Source organism: Bombus fervidus, chromosome 7 (assembly GCF_041682495.2).
Source record: "Bombus fervidus isolate BK054 chromosome 7, iyBomFerv1, whole genome shotgun sequence".
In the NCBI taxonomy this organism is placed as follows: domain Eukaryota; kingdom Metazoa; phylum Arthropoda; class Insecta; order Hymenoptera; family Apidae; genus Bombus; species Bombus fervidus.
In genome coordinates this window covers 9,402,702-9,416,406 of record NC_091523.1, presented here as the reverse complement: position 1 = coordinate 9,416,406, position 13,705 = coordinate 9,402,702, and positions in this window count along the sequence as shown.

The window sequence follows — 13,705 nt, the reverse complement described above, 5'->3', positions numbered from 1 at the left end:
CCCTTCTCAATATACATGTCACGTATTTTATATGCGGAACCGTATCATACGCTTTGTATCCTTGTGATTTTGGCAAATAATTCCAATTTGTGTCTTCAAATTGATTAATTAATGACAGAAACTTCCTCGATCACTGAATGAAGAGCTTACGAGCGAAATCGGTGTTAATTCGATCAGTTTTCACAAATACGTAAATACAATTTATCTGAAAAGTGGCAATTCGATCGTTCCTCTTTCGACAGCTGAATAATATCGCCAATCAAAGACTATAAATTGTGAGTCATCTGCGAGATAAAGTTGTTGCTTAAAAAATCGTAATTTTTGCGTATTGCTGCAATTCAATTTCCAGACGCTATAATATCGAGAATCAAGTTTACGTTGCTGGTATTCGACTCGTCGAATGTCCGCTTGTTCGACTATTTTTAGCGAGCAGCGGCTGGTAAACGATGTCTTATCGTATGTCTTTCCCACCGACACGTCTTCTAATCTCTAACCCGACAGAGAAGGATCTTACGCGGTGTGTAGAATCGTGCTAGCAGCCACCACGCAGGATTTCCACGTCCCGGCCTGTTATTTATTTTCCACCAAGCACTACCAACTCTTCCCTTCGTTTACGCACATAAATACTCGTTTAAGCCTCCCTCGCGGTATCTCGGCTGGCCGATCCGTCTCTCGTCACTCATCCGGGATCATCAATCGTCTCTCGATCGTTCCGAAGTTACCACTGTTCCATTCGAAAATACTTTCCAACGGTGTACCGAACACGGCCAAAAATAGAGTCGTTCATTTTCAAGGGACACCTTGCATCCAACGTGGAATGTTTCCTTTCGTTGGTGAACTGAATTGCTTCGTGGTACCGTTTGAGCGTCACATTTGCTTGAGATCTAAAAACACATCTGCCATATAGTGTTTAGTAAGTTTCACGTGAAATCGTTATACATGTTAAATACCAAATGGATGTATTTAGAAAGTACGGAATATTATACTTTAAAGGACTGAAATCTTCATAGACGGCTACGGTAATGAGCAAATGAGATGTTGGGATTTATGAAATTAATTTGGAATCATTTAGCCGTCGAATTACAGTTACGTGTTATTAACCCCTGAAGCTTATCATGGATGAAATTTAAGCGGATTTTGTTTTAATCTCAATAATACCGTCCGTGTATGATAATACCATGGCTGTACTACGATTTGTATATCGAGTAACTTTTCATTTACTATTGAAGAATAGTAAAACGTATAATTTTACTTATTTTACTTTATTAATGCTTTTTTTTTTTTTTTTTTTTTTTTAGACCAAAAATAATATACCAAAGTGCAAAGATGAAGTTTCACCTGTGATAGTCTGTAAGAGTTACAGTTATCGTTACATTTCAAGTTTAACATACGTTTTACGACAATGGAGTAATAATGATTCTTACAGTCACGCAGAAATAGTAACTCTTATCAAAAAGTACAAAAATTCCGTTTGCCTGAAAATTACAAACCAACGAATCAAATCTCTTACATTTTACATAAACCCACCAGCTTCGTGACACCGTATTACGACCCACGCGAATCGTAAAAGCCTTGTTGTCCCTGTTTTCGTCGATCTCCCGTTAGGAGCACTCGGCAGGACGTCTCGCGATACTCGTGCCATAAGGTACAACGAAAAATCATCCGGAGGAAACAAACGCGATGCGTGTCCCCGGAGCGTTTCGCTCGTGACCGTCGAGCGTTAACCGTAATCGCAAGTTCGGATCGTTGGCCGGACGGATTTCGCCGGTTTGCAGGACGATAAAAATTAAAAATTCACAAGCCTCTGTCCTCTTCGTCTCTCTGTTTGTCTCTTGCTCGTTTTCTCTGTATGTCTGGCGAGGGTTACGAATACGGAAAGCCGCGATTCGCGAACGTTGCCCGTCCGAGAGGCAGAAGGTTTTATCGGGCGGCGTACGAGAGATAATGATATACCTTCGTACCGTTATCTCGTACATTTATCGAGCCGGTATACAAGCGTGCACGGTATGTACCTATAGCTGTAGTGGCGTAGAGTACTATCGTACTCGGGAGGCACGGCTTGTTTTATTTCCTCGTTCGAGGCTGCCGGAGGTTTCGCGTAATGCGCGTCTGGAAAACGGTTTTACTCGTCGGTGTTCGGTGCCCCGTCGAACGGTTTTGCTCGCGGAATGTTCGTTCCGCGTCCATCGTGTAATCACCGGTTGCTATATACGCGGCAGCGTGAATTCGTCTCTTTTACGAACGTCGCTTCTCTCGACTCTTGGCAAAACGACCAACGTGATCGCCTCGCGTGCATACGTGTGTACGCCCATTGTCGTTAATGCGTTCGTCAGCCTACGATTCGCGACCGCGTGTAAGCGCGTAGATTTTACGATCGTCCCGTTACACAGCGAACCGGGTGCCTCTTTTTGCCGAGACATCTTCTGGTTATTGCGCTAGGATAAATCGAACGAACCACTGTCGTATCAACGATGGATTCTCTGCTTTCGCGGGCGCAAATTAAATTTCTACAACTATCATTTGCGACTGTAAAATCGGTGTAAAATTTACGGGCGTTTACGAGGCAAAGGGACGAGGAGACGAGAAAGGGGATTCGGTCATCGAGTTATTGGAAAACTTCCACCCGCGTGACAGATACCCGACAGTTGTTCGATTTCGATGCTCATCGAATAAAAAATACGTGTAACGGCGGCTTCGATTCGCAGCAAGTAATCCAAAACGAGTGAATCACGGTTGATATCGATCATGATTATTCTTTGGTAACGGGTTTTCCAGGCTTGGAATAACTGCGCGCGGTAACAGGTATCGATAGAATGAAAGACTACGTGGCGCGTGCGCCTATGGCCAGGTTACCTGTAACGTATATACTTCGAATCGAAACGCAGCTATCAAAAAATAGGGAAAAGGAAGGAAATAAAAGCGCGAAAAAATAGGGAACCGCGCGTCCGTATAAATAACTCGATAGGCAGGTTCCAGTTTGTTTGATCAGTTGGCGTGGTCGTTTCGCGCGATCCGTAATCCGCCGGATGTTCGCCGTTTGTTCTCTGTCAAGTTCGCTGCGTTTCATCGCGATACGCGTTCGAAAGCCTCGAATGACCCATCGATCTCTCCCCGAAGCTTCCCAGCGTATCTGTCGTCGTCGAAATCTGCTACTAAATCTGCTAGTAAACCTGCTACGAGGCTGCCTCGAAACGATAGTCCAAGGATAGAGGGTGGAAAATATCTTTTCCGCGGGGACGAATGCTCGCAAATCAGAGCTTAGCTCGGTCTAACTTTTATTGTTGCGTCGAATATTTTATGGGGACACTGTAAAATTAAAAAGCTGCTCCCCAGCTCGAATCCAGCCTGTCTACCGATAATAAGGGTGGTTACGCAGGGACATCGTGCACGATACCGCGTTTAACATGGAGAACACCGCGTCCCGCACCAACCCCTTCGTGTCCCGCACCCACAGCCACCCTCGCGAACGTTTCCAACCACCCGGGGTGCCAAACCACTATTTGACTTTCATTACTTCTTATGAAAGAAGAAATTTTGTTGGGGTCAGATTTTCGCATGGTACAACCGTTCTCCCCGATACCCGGCATCATCCCTTCACCTCGCTCGATTCTACGAAATTTCCTATTCGTTGGTTACGCGTGAATTTAAAATGACCACGTCCTGATCCCTTTCATTTTCGAAATGGAACGCCGCCAAAAGCTGTTTCGCGATGCAAGGATCAGAGACGGTGTCTGCGTTTCCACCCTTTTGCTGTAAATTCTGTGCTTATTCGGCTTTATATTATACAAGTATACAAAGAACTTATACGTACACACCGTGGGACAAACGTTTGCAATCTGGTATTTGGCGTTGCTCGGTTATAACTATTGTTATTGTTTGGTAAAATTGTTATTGGTCAAAACTAAATCAAAATTGGTATTGATAATATTTCCAGAGATTCTCAACTAAGGAGTAAGTAAAGGAATTCTAAGACGACATGTTTTTCAATTCTCAGCTTCTGCGAGACAAATAGCGATTCGAAGCTTTTAGCCTGCAACGTAGATTTGCATTTTTAGAAGAAGGCCGCCATGATTCATCGTTCAGAGCTTCCGTAATCTCTCGGCAACGGGTACGGTCGCGTTCCACGGATAACGATTTCGATTTCGAGAACGGGGAGGGTCGTTCGTCACGCCAGGCCACCTAAATTCTCGGTTAAGGCCGGACTGACAAGGGAGCAATTTGCCAGTTGTTTAAGTGCCAAGTGTTAAGTGCTCTGTCGTTTATGTTTCGCCATTATTGTTTTATGTTTGGCCTCCCCTCGGACCTTCTCGCGTACCACCACAATCAGACTCGTCGAATTACACGCGTAGCAATCTCTCTCGTACAGAACGATTGAAATTAATTCACGTTTATGAGCGACGCGTAAACCTGGTGCCGAGTGTCGCGGCAAGATAGGCGTGCCGAGTAGCTCGCGCTCGTGGCATCTACTTCAAAATTCATATCTCGCGGAATCACCTCTTTCGACTTCTCGGCTGTTTGTTGCTTTCCAGAAGATCGTTATACGTCCTTTGTATATTGTAGATTTACCGTGACGCTCGTGTGGAAGGTCGTAAGGTTTCTATCCGGATAACGCAACAATGACACAGTTACGCTATCTTTATGGGGACTGAGTATAAAACACCATAAAACAGCTATGACGTATTACGCTGATAGCGAAAGAGTTGTGTGCTTCGTGTGAATTTGTCGATCGAGATTAGCCGTGGAAAAGAGCGGTTAATAGCGACGAAGAATTAAACTGCAGGGAATTAGCGAGTTGCGTCGTATGAAGTGTTGGTTTTATCCGATCACGGTAAATCTGATTTTGATCTTTCTTTGAAATATGTTTACTAATTCAAGTTGCAATCGACCAACTTCGTTCATTTTATGGTATAATATCTTTCTTTTTTCAATATTTTATCTTCAAGTTGAATTTGTTAGACAAAAAATTGAGGAAATAAACTACCAATGAAACGTCCATCGGCAGGATTTTCTTAAAAAATTTTATTAGTATCATCCCTGTCGAATTACAAAGTTTAAACGCAAGGTATATTATGCACATTTATTGCATAGTTGCGATTAGAGTATCGAGAAACATACAACGTTATATAAGACGACATTTACTTTCATATATAAACTATATTACAGACGATTTATTGGTACAATTCAGGTAAAGAAGCAGAGCCGTACCAACAGACGTTTCATAGCATGTAACCTAATTCATAGTTTTGCCATTTGATGAACTTCCAAGTAGCTATAAAAGTTTCTTCATAATCGCGTTTATCGTCACGTTGCAACAACGATGGGCGATAAATTTCAAGAATCGACAGCTACCGTTACACACCTTCCTCGAATAGCGCTTTACGACTAAGTGTACGGTAAACGGCTCGTTGTATAATTATGTAGGCTTTTCGTAGCGACGCACCTAAGCTTATAAAACAGCCACCCCGTAACGCTTTCACGTAACGCAGGAAACCGAGGAACGAGGTATTACCTTGCGACGTGCGCGTGACACGTGCTTAATCTCTCCCTTCGTGCTCCTTCTCGAGAATAGTTACTCGGCTATGTTCACGATGTAACGAAGCGGATGGAAACGCGGATCGTGTGTGCAGGCGTGATGCAATTTCATGTAGCGTCGTAACGTCGTTACCGGCAGGCAATAAACGGGGTTTTAATCATCCGCTGGATTAAAGTCCGCAGTTTGATTCGCTTTTACGAGTTTTCAAGATTGCCACCACCCAAGGGTTGCAAGGGAAACGCATTCCTTCGCGTTGCACGCGAACCCGCTGCTTTGACGCCAGAGTCAAAGTGATCGATCAAAAGTCCCCTCGAATCCTGCGAAATTGCAGCTGCCGATGGAACGTTTCATGGGACCGTTCAACAAGATCGCGCGTCGATCGTAATCTTTGGTACGGCTGGTTCGCGTTTCGCTTCATAATTACCATTTTTTTTTTTTTATTTGAAAATGCATTCAGAAACATTTTCCCCATGGAACGGTAGTGTGAGAGCGATCTATGCTACAATAGTCTGTACGATGTAACAAGTTTCTAAATTAAAGTGATTGATGCTGTGACACCTGAGGGCCATATGTAGCATTTTAGATTTTAATCGGATTAGATTATGTAGCATCTGCAACGATCAGTGTAGTTCCTCCGAGATTATTATTTAACGTATCAACTACCCTAACCGAACCCAACTATCCGATGATGCTCACCCTCCAATCCATCGATATTCTATGTTTCCGAAATTGTTCCCATCAACTAGCGAATTAGTTTGAAGAACTTTGAGATCGTCTAATCGTTCCAAGAGAAATTTTAACGTTAAGAACGAATCTTTCGCTTCTGCACCGTTCACGGGAGAATAAAGAAGATATCGTATCACCAGGCATTCAGGAGAAGCAGCATCGGGAAATTGTAAATATTCCATCGAACAAAATATATTTCAAAAGATGAAAACGATCAAAAGTTCCTTGGGTAGCCCAGGATCCTAAAACATCATGTACCGGAAATCTGAGAATAGCCTGAGAGGAAAGTTGATGAAAGTAGCCGATACGAAAAAGTGGCACAATGTTGTCAAACTCCTAGCATACGTAAATCCTTTCGAAATCGTCCGAATCGAAGAAGCAGCGAACGCAGCAACAAAATCTGGAGCCGAAAGTTACGCGAAAATAGCTGTCCCTTTACGAGCGCCCGTAAAAGCGTATCCATCTATAAAAAAGTTAAACAGTTCGGTTGCAGCTGAAGCCGTGGGATTAATACTTTTAACTGGTTGGTTGGCTGACGGAAAATTTTACAGGCGTAGTAACGAGCACTCACGTGCGAGGCTTAACGAGTCGACGTTCGACGTTCGTACGAAACTGTAGGACGTACGGTGTCACGCACGTGTCGCCCTATAATCGCGTACTCGTGGCCCACTGGATTTTTATCGCTGCCCGCATCGGCGTGCATCGCGTACGCAGTTTCACGTCGCATAGACGGAAGACACGGGTGTGTTTCATTCAGGGGATGAAGCATGACGGGAACTCGTTTGCTCGTCGTTAACGATCAGACGACGCGACAAGACGCGTAGCGAGCTTGCAACGGAAATTTAGATAATCGGACAATTGACTCATAATCGGTCGAAAGCGGCGACGAAATGAAACGGGCGTGTACGATCGTTGGATAAAACGAAGATCGTATCTGAGACGCGAGTAGTGGTTCGCATGTAACTCTGTGGGCTATGATTGTATCCGGTTTTGTTTATCGTTTTTTTAATGAATAGGTTCGTTCCTGTCGGAAGACTGTCAGCGTGCGAATTTTACTGTGCACATGGTTCTACGCTGTACTGACAGTTTCATGTTTTACCGAATGGGTGCAGGAACTGAGAACTACAAATAAAAAGAAGTACGCGTTGTGATAATATTTTATTCGCACGTGGTGTTGAAATAGCGAACAGCTAATGCGTTTAGCTGGACGTTACGGAAATCACGAGACAAGGAGTTGGACTATTCGACTGTACAAAAATTAATCGTTTGTTTTCTAGGAAACTAAGAAATATATAATCGTATATTCTCTTGCTGAAATTGAAAAATTTATAAAAACCGAAGTTGATCAGTTCTGAGTTCTGAATGGTTCGAATCTCGCTCGTATAATCGAGGGTTCGGAAGCTCGCGAACGTTGCATTCTCGACCATCTCATCGAAACTTTACACGACGCGACCACTTCGAAAGGTCATAAAACGCCGTGGTGCGTAGAAAAACCGCAGAAGACTCGTCGATTGCGAAACGATAGGGGGCAGAGGCGCTACCCTTCCGGAAAAAGCGTTTCTGGGTCATTACGCGACAATAATCACTCTCATCTCGGGAGAATCGCGAGACTCGAAAACTATTAGCATATTAATGGCCGGCAGTCGAGTTAACCCTTTCATCGGCGTCGGGCAGATTTGCATCTCTCTCCGCGGAATCGCGACGCGAGAGTGGCACGATGAACGGCGAAGCGGGACGGTGGCAGTGCGTTAAAAGCCCTGCTCCGCCACCCTCGCGAGTCTCGCGAAATTAACATGACAAACTACCCCCAGCAATAAGGGGGTCGAAAAGATATATCGCGCTGGATATGCGGGTGTACGGTAGAAACAATAGATGACGGCGGACAGGACGGGTTGAAAAGCGAGGATGAAGCCGCTCGTCGCTGCGTTCCACCGTGGCTGCTTGTTATTTACATTGCACGCTATTATCCCGACCGGGAATACGGCTGACTTTGCTAATATTTAGTCAGGGAATGAGGACAGGCCGTATTATCGGTCGATCGATCGCCACGATACGTAGTTTCGATCGTAAAATTTGCAGAAGGAATGTCATTGCGCTTTTGCGAAAATCCAACAATTTTTAGTGAAGTGCAAAGAATTGTATCTTTTTCCAAGTAGAATTATTTCACAGTGAAAGTTAGTTCTCTTTTTATTTAAGCGTATACCATTTAATAAGTGAATACTGACCAGTCCTGTTTGGCTGAAATTCTAGCAGAATTTTCTCATTTTCCAAAAGGCACGTTGAAATATTTTAAGCTTGCCGAGTTTCGTAGCTTTTAAGTAAAGTTGTTACGAAATAACGACTGAATATTTTTAATTACACGAAGGAAGAGAAATGTGACATAAAGAAGCAAGGAGCCTTGAGTTTCGAAATCCTAGGTATATTTTAATTATTTTATATGAGATGTATAAATTTCTACTATTTCAACCAGAGTATCGACAAAGTATACAAATTTCTACTATTTCTATCGTTAGTACATGTACTTGTCTACCAGCCAATGTAATGTGGAATGCATTTGTGTACAATGTACTGCAATTAGTATAAATTTGATTTTGTGTCTTGCGTTTACTTTTTATAATTTGTTGGATTCATACATTCAGCATGATAGATGATAAAACATGATAAAACAGTATCTCTGCAAGATTCGACTGTATTTCTTCGTTTTTCAATTCTCCTTGGACCATTTGATTGATCACGACGTTGAACTGCTTATCGTCTGTTTTCACGACGAAATTAATGAACTCGTCGACGGTACGACGAAACGGGTCAGATAAAAAGCGGCAGCCCGTAGCTATGACTGAAATCCGATGGCTTGTTTTGAAATCTTCCGGCGATCTCGTTAGGACGATGAAATATGAGACGAAAAGTTTCGGGGGTTGTATAAAGTCGTCAGCAGTCGTAAAGACTGGCGAAAATCGGCCGGGGAGGCTGAGAAAAATTAGCATGGTAATTCGCCCACCGTCGCGGCCGCTCATAAACTTCGGTAATTAAGGTTGCTGGTTGCCTTATTCCCGGTTCGTCCTGGAAATCACCCTCTCTTTTCCTCGTCAAAGGGGTGATCTCGAGACGTCGATTCCTTCCAATGACTTTACTCGTATCGTTGTCGTTAACCCCGATTTAATTTCGTTTTAAATTCATCGCTTTATTTTTGAACTTTGTCGTACAGTTTCTTATTATAACATTAAGATGATAGAAAAATTTCAGATCTTTTTTCTGAAGATTGCAATACAAATTTAACGATATATTAAAGAAGTTTTGGTAGTTATTTATATCTTATTTATTTAACGTTATTCGAATCAGGTATTACATGAAATACAAGTAATATCTCACATATACACATTACTGTGTAATTATTTCACGAAAATTATTTCGTTAGTTAGTGTGTGATTGTTAATTTTATTATTGTATTACGTCACAGAACCCAATCTGTAACAGAGTTCCCTTCATAAGACGTATATAACTAGATAATTCCGACGAGATGGAACACAAATTATTAAAACGTATCTATACAGTCTTGGTAATCGGTAAATTTTTCTATTGTTATGTGGCATTCGCGCATGCTGGTCAGTGTTACTAAAAATATGAAAATCCTGGAGAAACTTGAATTTAATAGCTACAAGTTGTATGTAGATTATTGTACAGGTTGATTTTCCACGTTTACTTTGCGATTTCGAACGCAACGTTTCTTCTTCAAGCTTGTCGCAATTTGTCGTCCCCGTTTATCCACGTGGCGGTCCTTTTACGAGCTTCTTCTCCATCGAAGAAAAGAGAAGATGAAGAAAAGGGAAGAAAGCAGGGAGCGAGATGGCAAGAAGAAGGTCCTTTTGATGGCCGAGCTGCCGGTAATGAGGAGTCAGGATCCTTTCAAGGATGCTCTATAGAGTGCCGCTGGGATTTGATAATTACAAGGATTATTTCGAATTTTAAAAAGCGGCCGAGCCGCCCCTTATCGCCAGACCGCGAGAAAATTCGAAATCTGCTCATTAACCGTGGCCAAGGCTTTTGCGCGTGGCCTCGCGCCACCATTTTTCTTCTTTTCTTATTTCCTCGGCTTCTTCTTTGCCACTTCGAGCCCGCGTCATCGATTTCACGCCCCGCCTCGTTCGTCTCATTGTCCCCAGCGAGTCTTTAATTGGGACACTCGCCGCGGATGGTAATTAATTTCTAACTTAATTGGTAAGCGTGTAGCTTAATTAGAAGGACCACGAGCCAAAGAGCTACGATTTAATCTCTCGCCGAGCCTCGTTTGATCCCGCGCGTCGAGAACGCGCTACGGTATCGCGGAATACTCTGGAGAAGCGAGGAATGTCTCGATTTCTCGCTGTCTTCGAATTCCACGATCGCTTGGAACTCACTCTTTGGTAGCTGATTGTGATGGAAGATGCAAGTGCATCGTAGCGTATTTTCCAGCTAAGCCATTGAAATTCCCGACGAAGTAACTTCCGTTGGAAGCGGTGCGTCTCGTTAGCAGCTACGTTCGAGTGGCTGTCTTAACGGAAATAATTGGCCATCGTTAAAAGCTTAAGGCAGTTCGCATTATCGGCCCTTCTTTCCCTCGTTCCATCGTTCTTTGCTCCCCGTTCCCTGTTTTCGAGCCGAGCTATTCGTTTACCTTCCGTCTCACCCGGACACGATACGATGAAAATATTTTTGATGGGTTATTAAATTAAACGATTTCTCTGATTGGGAGCAACGGACTCGCCATCGACTCTCGCTTCTACGTATCTTCCCCTATAGCCTGGTAGCGTCCCATGGGACACTTCTGGTGTACCGTAACGCTGGGGTCGTGCCATGGCAACCCCTATACAGTAATTATGCTTTTCTTTTTATGTCCGCGCCATTTCATTGGGCCGATATAATAAGGCATTGTTGCGATGGGACGCGGGGCAGGGGACACCGTTTTTAGGATACTCGCTTAATTAGATCTGCTCACTGTGCGCTGGCTGTTGTCCGCCACGGTCCGATCGCGTTTTCCAAAAAGAGCTTAAGCTGTTATGGCATTAAGCTGTCGAAGAATCGGCCCGGCTAATCGTGTTTCCCTCGATACTTTCTCTCTCTCTCCCTTAGGAACCTTAGTTCCCTCGAAACGGACATACGTTCGATTATCGATAGGGGAATATATGAATTGTTGCGTATCGATTTTAATGAAACTTCGTAAATGATTAAAAAACTGGGAAACCTTTTTTAACGCTACACACGTCGATATCGAAACAGATACTAATTCTTTGTAGTTCACTGACTCCATTAACATTATGTGAAAATTGCTGCTGCTGTTAATTTGATGGGAAAAAAATTGAAAAGCGAAACAGGTTACTGCTGTGTAAATAAATTTACAGCAGAGTGCGGACTTTATTGCAATTTTATAGCTTTATGAACACAATTAAAAAAGTAAAACCCAAATGGATACTTGTTTCTTGTATAATTCTGGATCTTAAAATTTGAAAGCTTTTACGTTTAAAAATTTGTACGGTGAAGAATGCGCTGAAATTACTCACTGGCTAATCGTATCGTAAAAATTTTCGAAGCGCAAAGGTTTAACGGAAGTTAAGCAGCTTTTAAAACACACTTTTTAAGAACGTTCTGTATTCAACCTCGTGCGACCTGCGCGATATATTGTCTCATTGTCACTGCCATAAAACGGCTCGTAGAATGATAAATACAGCAGATCGCGGTTGATCTATTGCACTCTGTTGTGAGGAAAGGCGGTAATATAAGACGGAAAGTTGTGGCTGAATGGAAAATTCAGAGAGTCGTCGCGCGCGTCTGGTATACTACGCCTACCCGCTAGAATAATGGCGAGCGTTCGTCAGGTTTTGCAATCGTATGGAAATAAGGTGGTAAGTGAGAGTTAAGCGAGTGTGTTTGCTCAAGTGGCGCCAGTCGACCGTCGTCCTTTCGTTCCCTCTGATTTCCTGTCTTTCTTTTCCCCTCCGTTAAACCGACCAGTTAATTGCCAGACGTGTCAACAGTCTGTTCGTTTTTCCATGGAGAATTTCTTTCTCGTCGCGGTACGTCGGCCAATGAAAAGATTATCACAGAGACGTCAATCTTTGTCGATTAATTAAGAGCTATATCTGTAATCGATGTTTATATATTCGATCTCGTAGAATCATTGAAACTACCGTTTGATAATTTCTTAGTTAGATAGTTGATTTATGCAAAACGTTACAAACTTCTATCGATTGTTAATAAAGTCATGTAAACTTTTCGAAATTACATTTTGTATGTTACATAGTCAATTAACCTACACGAGAGAAACACTGCTGGGAAAAAACAGGATAAATCAAATTTCCAATTTTTTCCAGAGAACGAGTTCTGATATTCGAAAACACGTTGTCGATCAATCCCGTGTTATCGAAAAGCTGTCCTTTTATTTGGTTCTGAAACTAAACGTGCATTGTTTCAACCACTTCATACCTTTGAACGAAAATTGCTGGTCTGAGTAGTTATACCTTTGGTTTTCCATAAAACTTCATCGATGTGTCAGCTATTTTGTAAAAGACTTCCATCTTTCGACGTATCGTTCCTGTTTTCCGTCACGTCATACTAAAACACTTCTGTTTAATCACAGAGTAACAGTAAAATCAGAAAGTCCACAAAAATCTACTTATCACGTTGCTCTCCTCTGATCTTCAAATAATAAAATCGTAAAACTTGTTTGTACTTGTCATTTGACTATTTATCGGTATTATCAAATCATATTATTCCAAGAACCGGTGCAGATAAGGATCAATTAACACAATGCTATTGTACACGTACGTAGACGTAGAGGTATACGAATTCGAACAAAATCAAAGTCCAGGAAAAAGCGGAGCTTTTCGCCGGGTTGGTCGTTCCCCGGACGGTCTCGCGATATCCCGGGGACTGGGAAATTAAAATAGAGCGAGTGGAAAGAAAGTTGCGAAACGGCGAGCCGTTTGTGTACTTTGAATTTTATTGCGCCGCGGCACACAGAATATACCGTGACGTGGCATCGTGGCGAGATGTCGAGGTTCTCGCGTCATCGCGACGCGGGAGAGATTTTTGACCTAAATGTTCGAGTTGACCACGCCGACGAGAGCGTGGAATTTTCGTTTACACGGCGCGAATAGGTGGCACGGAAATCACTGCGAGACTAAAAATATTGGTCGCTCGCGGCGAACTGTTTCAACGATCGAACAGATAGAAGAACGCGAAGAGATACGAGTTTCCGGCTTTTCGACGACTTTTTCAGCCAGAATACGCGAGGTGAAAGATCGGAGATATTATTTGTTTAAAAATTTTGCGATATATACTTTTAATACGTGCGCCTCTCGTCGCTCAATTCCGCTTCCTACTTACTTTTTAACGATTAATATTCAGTTTCCAAGAAACAAATGGTCTACTTCTATATGTTCATTTATCGCAAGAAGATGACATAGACAATTG